The sequence below is a fragment of the Neofelis nebulosa genome, chromosome X (assembly GCF_028018385.1).
Source record: "Neofelis nebulosa isolate mNeoNeb1 chromosome X, mNeoNeb1.pri, whole genome shotgun sequence".
Lineage (NCBI taxonomy): Eukaryota > Metazoa > Chordata > Mammalia > Carnivora > Felidae > Neofelis > Neofelis nebulosa.
Window position 1 is genome coordinate 73,691,082 of NC_080800.1, and position 9,532 is coordinate 73,700,613.

General features: G+C 35.2%; 1 pseudogene; it reads left to right on the forward strand.

Moving 5' to 3' along the window:
• Nucleotides 1-7,710: 7,710 nt before the first annotated feature.
• Nucleotides 7,711-9,294, forward strand: LOC131502095 (UPF0489 protein C5orf22-like; annotated as a pseudogene).
• The last annotated feature ends 238 nt before the right edge of the window (nt 9,295-9,532 follow it).

The window sequence follows — 9,532 nt, forward strand, 5'->3', positions numbered from 1 at the left end:
AGAAGATATAAGAAATCTGGTCAAACCAGATGCTAGTAACAAAATTGAATCAGTAGTTAAAAAACTACCAAGAGGAGCACCTGAGTGGCTCAGGGGGTTAAGCATCTGACTTTGGCTCAGTTCATGATCCCACAGTTCATGGGTTCAAGTCGCATGTTGGGCTCTGTGCTGACAGCTCAGAGCCTGAAGCCTGCTTCAGATTCTGTGTCTCCCTCTCTGCTTGTCCCTCCCCCTCTTGTGCTCTGTGTCTCTATCTCTCTCAAAAACAAATAATAAATATTAATTTTTTTAAAAAAGAAACCCTTAAAAAATACTACCAAGAAATAAATTTCCAGGACCTCTTGTCTTAACAGGTGATTTCTACCAAACATTAAATAAGACTTAATATCTATTATTATCAAACTATTCAAAATCATATAAAAAGGAACGTTTCCAAATAATTCTGTAAGGTTAGCATTACTCTGAATCAAACCCAGACAAAGACACCACAGAAAAAGAAAAGTACAGGCCAATATCTTTGATGAAAATCAATGCAAAATCCCCAACAAAATATTTGGAAACCACATTCAACAATATATTAAAAGAATCATCCACCATGACCAAGTGGACTTATTCTGGGGATGCAAGGATAGTTTAATATTCACAATTAAATTTAATACTCACAATGTGTCAATGTGACACATCAAATCAACAAAACAAAGGATTAAAATCATATGATCATCTCAATGCATAAAGAGTATTTGACAAAGTGAACATTCATTCATGATAAAAATTCTCAACAAAGTGGTTTAATAGGAACACACCTCAACATACTAAAGGCCATTTATATGAAAAACCCATATTCCATCTTATGGCCCTCTTGTTCTGTGTACTGTGGAAATTTCTGTATTTCATTTACCATCAAACTAATCCATTTCTTAGCTGTGTATATTCCATTGTGCCCAGCTAACAAGTTTTAATTTTAAATATTTTGATTTTAAATATTTATTTTTAATATATTATATTTATGACTATAGCATACAAATTTCTCTGAGAGTACTCAATATATTATTTTTAAAATGGGTATCATTTTTTTCCTCAGATGTTTGATATTTGGTTAGTTCAATGTGGGAGTCTTTTTTATATGATGTTGGTTTTACTGCAATATTTGTAGATTATTAGTTGTCTGCAAATCTTTGTATTTGATAATTCTTTTTCGTCTATATGTTGTGGTGATTATCATTGTTTTATTTTATTTTACTTTTAAAATATTCATTTATTTATTTTGAGAGAGAGTGAGTGTGAGTGGGAGAGGGGCAGAGAGAGAGAAGGAGAGAGAGAGAGAGAGAGAGAGAGAGAGAGAGAGAAAGAATCCCAAGCAGGCTCCTTGCTGCCAGTTTAGAGCCTGATGCGTGGCTCAATACCATGAATCTATGACTCGTGATCTGAGTCAAAAATCAAGAGTCAGATGCTTAATTGACTGAGCCACTCAGGCACCCAATCATCATCATCATCATCATCATGGTTACTATTATTATTAAATATTTATTTTGAGAGAGAGAGAAAGAGAATATGAATGTGGGAGGGGCAGAGAAAGAGAGAGAATCCCAAACAGGTTCTTTGTTGGTAGCCTGACTCGGGACTGAATCCTACAAGTGGTGAGATCATGACCTAACTGAAATCAAGAATCAGATGCTTAACCAACTGAGCCATCCAGGCACCCAATCATTATTTTAAAATGGTAGTGTACCTTCAGTAATTACACATACCCAGACCTTGCTTTTAGGTGGAATATTCAATAGTTCATTTTCTGGGTATATGTATTCTGAACTTGTGACTCAGTAACCATGTGGAGTATTACCACGTATTTCTGCTCCAAGTATCCGTCCCTCTTAGTTATAGAAACACACGCACACACACAGAGATGGAGAAAGAAAGAAAGAAAGAAAGAAAGAAAGAAAGAAAGAAAGAAAGAAAGAAAGAAAGAAAGAAAGAAAGAAAGACTCAGCTCAGGTTATCATTAAAAAAATACCATGGATTGGGTGGTTTAAACAACAGAAATGTGTATATTCACACATGTCTGTGGGCTGCAGGTCTGAGACCAGGGTGTCAGTATAGTCAGGTCCTGGTGAAGGCTCTCTTCCTGGTTTGCAACTCCCACCGTTTTGCTTTTTTTTTTTTTTTGAAAGACATTTTTTCAGTGTGTGCATGCAGAAAGATCTCTTTCTTCTTCTAATAAGGCCATAAATCCTATTGGATTAAAATGCCACCCATGTGACTCAATTTAATTTTGATTAGCTTCTAAATCCCTGTCTCCAAATACAAGATGAATTTTGTGGAGACATAATTGAGCCCAGAGCACACACACACTCTACTATTTTTTTTTCTCAGAATATGGAATGATGTAAGGAGTTACTAATGCAGCTGTTTCAAATGCAGTACCTCATTTTACCTTCCTGATTCACCCAGTGTTTTTTTTTCCTGTCCACTTTATGCATTGATTCTTGAAAAGGAGCTTTCCTAAAATATGTTATCTTTTTATATTTTTAAATTTCATTTTTAATTTTTTAAAATTTACTTCCAAGTTAGTTAGCATATAGTGCAACATTGATTTCAGGAGTAGATTCCTTAGTGCACCTTACTCATTTAGCCCATCCCCCTTCCCACAACCCCTCCAGTAACCCTCAGTTTGTTCTCCATATTTATGAGTATCTTCTGTTTTGTCCCCCTCCCTGTTTTTATATTATTTTTATTTCCCTTCCCTTATGTTCATCTGTTCTGTCTCTTAAAGTCCTCATATGAGTGAAGTCATATGATTTTTGTTTTTCTCTGACTAATTTCACTGAGCATAATCCCCTCCAGTTCCACCCACATAGTTGCAAATGGCAAGATTTCATTCTTTTTGATTTCCAAGTAATACTCCATTGTGTGTGTGTGTGTGTGTGTGTGTGTGTGTGTATATATATATATATATATATATATATATATATATATATATATACCACATCTTCTTTATCCATTCATCCATCGATGGATGAGGATGCGGAGAAAGAGGATCTCTTTTGCACTGCTGGTAGGAATGCAAACTGGTGCAGCCACTCTAGAAAACAGTATGGGGGTTCCTCAAAAAACTAAAAATAGAACTTTCTTATGACCCAGAAATTGCACTACTAGGCATTTATACATGGAATACAGGTGTGCTGTTTCGAAGGGACACATGCACCTGTATGTTTATAGCAGCACTATCAATAATAGCCAAAGTATGGAAAGAGCCCAAATGTCCATCAATGGATGAATGGATAAAGATGTGGTATATATGTACAATGGAGTATTACTTGGCAATCAAAACAATGAAATCGTGCCATTTGCAACTACGTGAATGGAACTGGAGGGTATTAGGCTAAGTGAAATTAGTCAGAGAAAGACAAAAATCATATTACCTCACTCATATGAGGACTTTAAGAGATAAAATATGTTCTTAATTATCCTGTTTCGGGTGTACTTTCCCGTATAATTGTTTCTACATGGATCTCATCTACCTTAAATTTTTTGAGTATTCTTCAAAGTAGCAAGTCTGCTGTTATTTATTCTCAATTGCCTATACTTTAACTCTTTGTGTGCATTACATTTACCATCATGATCCAGGTAGATCATTTAATTGATGACTAACCTAAAAATAATCTGACAAGAATCTATCTTTTCCTTTTTTTTAATATATGAAATTTATTGTCAAATTGGTTTCCATACAACACCCAGTACTCATCCCAAAAGGTGCCCTCCTCAATACCCATCACCCACCCTCCCTTCCCTCCCACCCCCCATCACCCTTCAGTTTGTTCTCAGTTTTTAAGAGTCTCTTATGCTTTGGCTCTCTCCCACTCTAACCTCTTTTTTTTTCCTTCCCCTCCCCCATGGGTTTCTGTTAAGTTTCTCAGGATCCACATAAGAGTGAAAACATATGGCATCTGTCTTTCTCTGTATGGCTTATTTCACTTAGCATCACACTCTCCAGTTCCATCCACATTGCTACAAAGGGCCATATTTCGTTCTTTCTCATTGCCATGTAGTACTCCATTGTGTATATAAACCACAATTGCTTTATCCATTCATCAGTTGATGGACATTTAGGCTCTTTCCATTATTTGGCTATTGTTGAGAGTGCTGCTATAAACATTGCATCAGTACTCCTGTATCCCTTGGGTAAATTCCCAGCAGTGCTATTTCTGGGTCATAGAGTAGGTCTATTTTTAATTTTCTGAGGAACCTCCACACTGCTTTCCAGGGCGGCTGCACCAATTTGCATTCCCACCAACAGTGCAAGAGGGTTCCCGTTTCTCCACATCCTCTCCAACATCTATAGTCTCCTGATTTGTTCATTTTGGCCACTCTGACTGGCGTGAGGTGATATCTGAGTGTGGTTTTGATTTGTATTTCCCTGATAAGGAGCGACGTTGAGCATCTTTTCATGTGCCTGTTAGCCATCCGGATGTCTTCTTTAGAGGTGTCTATTCATGTTTTCTGCCCATTTCTTCACTGGGTTATTTGTTTTTCGGGTGTCGAGTTTAAGAATCTATCTTTTTCAACATTAGTAACTTATTATATTTTAGATTATAATTGTCTGGGTGCTCCTAAGGAGTGACAGCAACAAGATAAAAATGATCATAAAATCTCTAAAATGTCAGGGGCTGAAATAATTCAGGGACTATCTTTTTAGTATACATTTTTCTAGTGTTTATAACTTTTACTTCCCTCAAATCAAAACTATTCCTGATCTATATTTTTGAAAATAACATTTATGTTTATTTTATTTACTGCATTGGATTTCCTCTCTGTTTAGCTGCATTTGTTGCCAGTACAAATTTGGTCAGTGTGGTTACAGAATCATGCATCCATTCATCAATATGTATGAAATACTTCTATTTAATATGCCAGACATTGTGTCATGCATTGGGGACACAGCCATTAGTATGATATCCACAAGGACACCAGTGTCTGTATCCATATGGTATAAATAGATATTCCACGAATTATACTATATAGGACACATTTTATAAATATTAGAGAATAAGTGCATTTTTTCTTTTCTCCAGTTTTACTCTTAGAATAACTTAATTTATACACACAATTTCCTTGTCACTATACTCCTCCATTTATTTGTGAAGAAATGAAATATTTGCTTGAAAAAAAGATCATGGAGAAAAATAAAATGTTTAATAGATTTATTACATTCAAACAAGATTTTTTATAACATAGAATTGACAGTATCTTTAAATATGAAATAAATATCATCATTATATAGATAAGAAAGTTAGTTCCCAGAGTTTAAATTATTTACTGAAAGATAAATGTCAAGTCAGTGTTATAACATATTTTCTGAATCCCAGTTGGAACCGTGTGGTCTTACCAAAAGTTTTAGAATTAGAAATTGGATAAAAGTATTTTTGCAAGTTTTTAAGGGTTATTTTTAAGGATTATATGCATATTTTACAAATGTAGGCAAATCATATATAAATGCTGTTGGTTTTTCTGAAAAGAACATATGTATGTATGTATGTATGTATGTATGTATGTATGTATTTAAATTTTAGCTAGTTAATAAAAAGTACATATGTATGCATGTATGCATATATGTATGTATGTATTTAAATTTTAAATTATGTAGTTAATATACAGTGCAATAGTGGTTTCAGGAATAGAATTCAGTGATTCATCACTTATATACAACACCCAGTGCTCATCACAAGTGCATTCCTTAGTACCCATTATCCATCTAGCCATCACTCACCCACCTACATCTGTCAACCCATTTTTTGTTCTCTATCATTAAGAGTCTCTTGTGGTTTCTTTCCCTGTCTTCTTTCCCCTACCCTTCCCATATGTTCACCTGTTTTGTTTTTTAAATTCCACACGAGTGACATCATATAGTATTTGTCTTTCTCTGATTGACTTATTTCACTTAGCATATACATTATAGCTAAATTCACACCATGACAAATGGCAAAACTTCATTCCTTTTTTAAGTTTATTTATTTATTTTGAGAGAAAGAGAGCAGCATGAGTGGGAGAGGGGCAGAGAGAGAGAGAGGGAGAGAGAGAATCCCAAGCAGGCTCTATACTGTCAGCATGTGGAATCCAATGTGGGGTTCTTCTTACAAACCTCAGGATCATGACCTGAACCAAAATTAAGAGTCAGACGTTTAACCAAATGAGCCTCCCACATGCCCCCAAGATTTCATTTTTTGATTGCTGAGTAATACTCCATTGTGTGTGATTGTGTGTGTGTGTGTATGTGTGTGTGTGTGCATGTGTATGCCCTTGTAAAAGAACAAGTAAGAATATGAAAGTAAATTTGTAGACAAGTTTTGTTAATGTCCCTATAGTACATCAATCTACAGCATTCTGTAGTGGCAGTATTCTAGTGACTTTGCAACATACCATGGAATTTATTGAGAAAATCAGGATATTTTACATTGATGTCTCTTAGTTGATCTTTTATAATAATAAATATTTAAGTAAAAATTTTATATAAATAACACTATCGTATGTAGAAGAATACCACTAAATATACCATCGGATGACAGTAAAGAACAAACAGTGGTAGTGCTATGTAGAGCATTTAGGCAGAATTGACCTTGGGAAGAGCATGCTAATTCAGTAAAATGTGACAATATGTCAAAAACATCTATAACATCTATAACATTGACATCAATAATGAATAATAGGGTATATGAGTGAGTGGACAAATACGTATTACTAGTATTGGATTTCTTCCAAACTAATGGATTACTGTGTAGAGAATCAGTATGATAAGGTAATTAATTCTTTTTTGGAATCAGAAACAAAGCAAAGTAAAACAAAACAAAATTTTGTTTGCATTTTAGATTCACCAATTCCTGGCTGTATGATCTTGGACAAATTATTTAAGCTCCCTAAACTTTATTTTCTAATCTATAAAATGGGAGTAATGGCTAAATCTACCTTATCAGAGTATCATAAAGATTAAATGGCATAACACTTCTAAAATATCTGACCATTCATTGGCACAATGTAAGCACTCAATAACCATTAGCTGAAACTAATTCATAATAAATCCTCTAATATTGATTGGATAATGACTGTCATGAAATTTAACTTTTTAGTACCAATGATTAAATACATATTTTTTCTGCATGTGCATTTTCTTAGAAAAGTTACAGAATTACAACTGACATACAATTAACAGTACATTTTATATTTTATAATTTGATAAGTTTTCACAAATGTATGCATCTGCAAAACCATCACTGTAATTATGATAATGAACACATCCATCACACGAAAGCTTCCTCAGGTCTGATTGTAAGCCCTTGCTCCTGACTCTTCCCCCCTTCCCATGCCCAAGCACCTACTAATATGCTTTCTGTCACTGTAGATTACTTTCCATTTTTATATGAATATAATCATGATGTATACTCCTCTTTTGGCTATACTCATTTACTCCGCATAATTATTTTGAAATTTATCCAATTTTTCTGTGTATCAATAAAGCATTCAATTTTATTGCTAAGCACTATAATATGACATGCTATAATTTTTTATGCATTCACCTGTTAAGTATTTGGACTGTTTTCCGTCTTTGGCTATTATAAATAAAGCTGCTATCAATATCCATGTATGCGTCTTAGAACGAGCAAATGCTGAGTCCTAGCCTCGCCACTGCGGCTGGTGGGAACGCTGACAAGCAAGAAAACCATGAGCACAGACCCTGTGGGAGAGCGCGCTCGCCTCTGGCGCTACTCCAAACTCCCAGTGTAGGTCCTGGAGGATCACCAGGAGGTCCTGCCTTATATATACCGGGCCAATGGCTCAAAGCATCTTCCTCCCAGTAATATAAGTTTTGTGCATTTCGATTCACATCCAGACCTCCTTATTCCTGTGAATATGCCAGCTGACACTGTGTTTGACAAGGAAACACTTTTTGGGAAAAAATGGCGTTTTCAATTCAGTCACAAGCACTTTTCCTTGAAACAAGCATGGTACCTCAAAAGAATTAAATATTGAGAATTGGATTATGTCTGCAGTTAATGCTGGCCATTTTTCTCATGCTCTATGGCTTCATCCCACGTGGGCTCAGCAAATAAGAGAGGGCAAACATCACTTTTTAGTAGGCAGAGACACTTCTACTGCAACAATCAGGGTTACAAGTACAGATCATTACTAAGTGATGGTCTTTATGTAACTGAAGACCAGCTAGAGAACCAAAAACCTTTGCAATTGGACGTGATTATGGTAAAACCTTACAAATTATGTAACAGCCAAGAAGAAAATGATGCAGTGTCTTCTGCTAAGAAGCCAAAGCTAGCACTGGAAGATGCAGAAAACACTGCCTCTACTAACTGTGACTCTTATTCAGAAGGATTGGAAAAGGACACAGTCACACAGAAGAAGGGCCAAACTTCCCTAGAGCAGTCATGCCCATGCTTTTCTGAAAGCCAAGAATGCCAGACAACAGTAAGCACTGGGGAAATTCTGGAAATTGTGAAGAAAGGGGATGCATTTGTTTTAGATATTTACTTGGATTTTTTTTTCAGTCAAGAATCCCTTCAAAGAAATGTTCACTCAGGAAAAATACAAAATCTTACAAGAGTTGTACCAATTTAAAAAGCCTGATACCAACCTGACAGAGGAAGATTTGGTAGATTGTGTTGATACTCGAATTCATCAGTTAGAAATTTAGAAGCTTCTTTTGCTGATCTGTGTGATGGTGATGATGAAGAAACTGTACAGAAATGGGCTTCAAACCCTGGAATAGAATCACTAATTCCACTTGTATAGAGTTTGAGAAAATGGATGGAAGTACCAGACTATGAAATGGTTCACCAGGTTGGTCTAACCTGTGATTATTTGGAACTACCTCACCATATCATCACAGAACAAGAAATTGTTCTGTATATTATTCAGATATATATTCTGTATAATATTCTGTATATATATTCTGTGAAATATTCAGTCCGTATATTATTTACTGAAAAGTTTACCAAAACCTACTCTCGTGACAATTGCAATGTCAAATCTGGATGATTAATGTCCTTCTGAGCAAGTTGACACCATTCAAGAAAAAGTCCTTAATGTGCTGAGCTCCCTGTATGGGGCTGTAGACATTCACCTGGTGTATTTATCAGAGTGTTCTGCATCTTGAAACAACAAAACACTAGGTTCCTATAACATCTTGATGCAATAACAGGGTTTTCATTAACTTATTATAAATGAGTCTTCCAGAGAAGACTTTTGTTTTTATATTAACTTTGTTAAAATCTTTCAGATAGTTTGAATCTCAAACAGCTCTCATCAGGTGTTGAAAGATGACAATTATTTTGTCTACAATTTTTTTTGTCTACATCAGGTCTACCCTCCCCCCCCCATTGATTGTTGCTTATTTTTCTTCCTTTCCATTATAGTCTTCCTCATTTTGTGCAGGTTGTTTTTCCCCCTAGGTAAATTGGACTGTACAAAATTCATTCATTCATTCACCCAACAAACTGACATTTATTTAGCATTTACATGTGCCAAACAT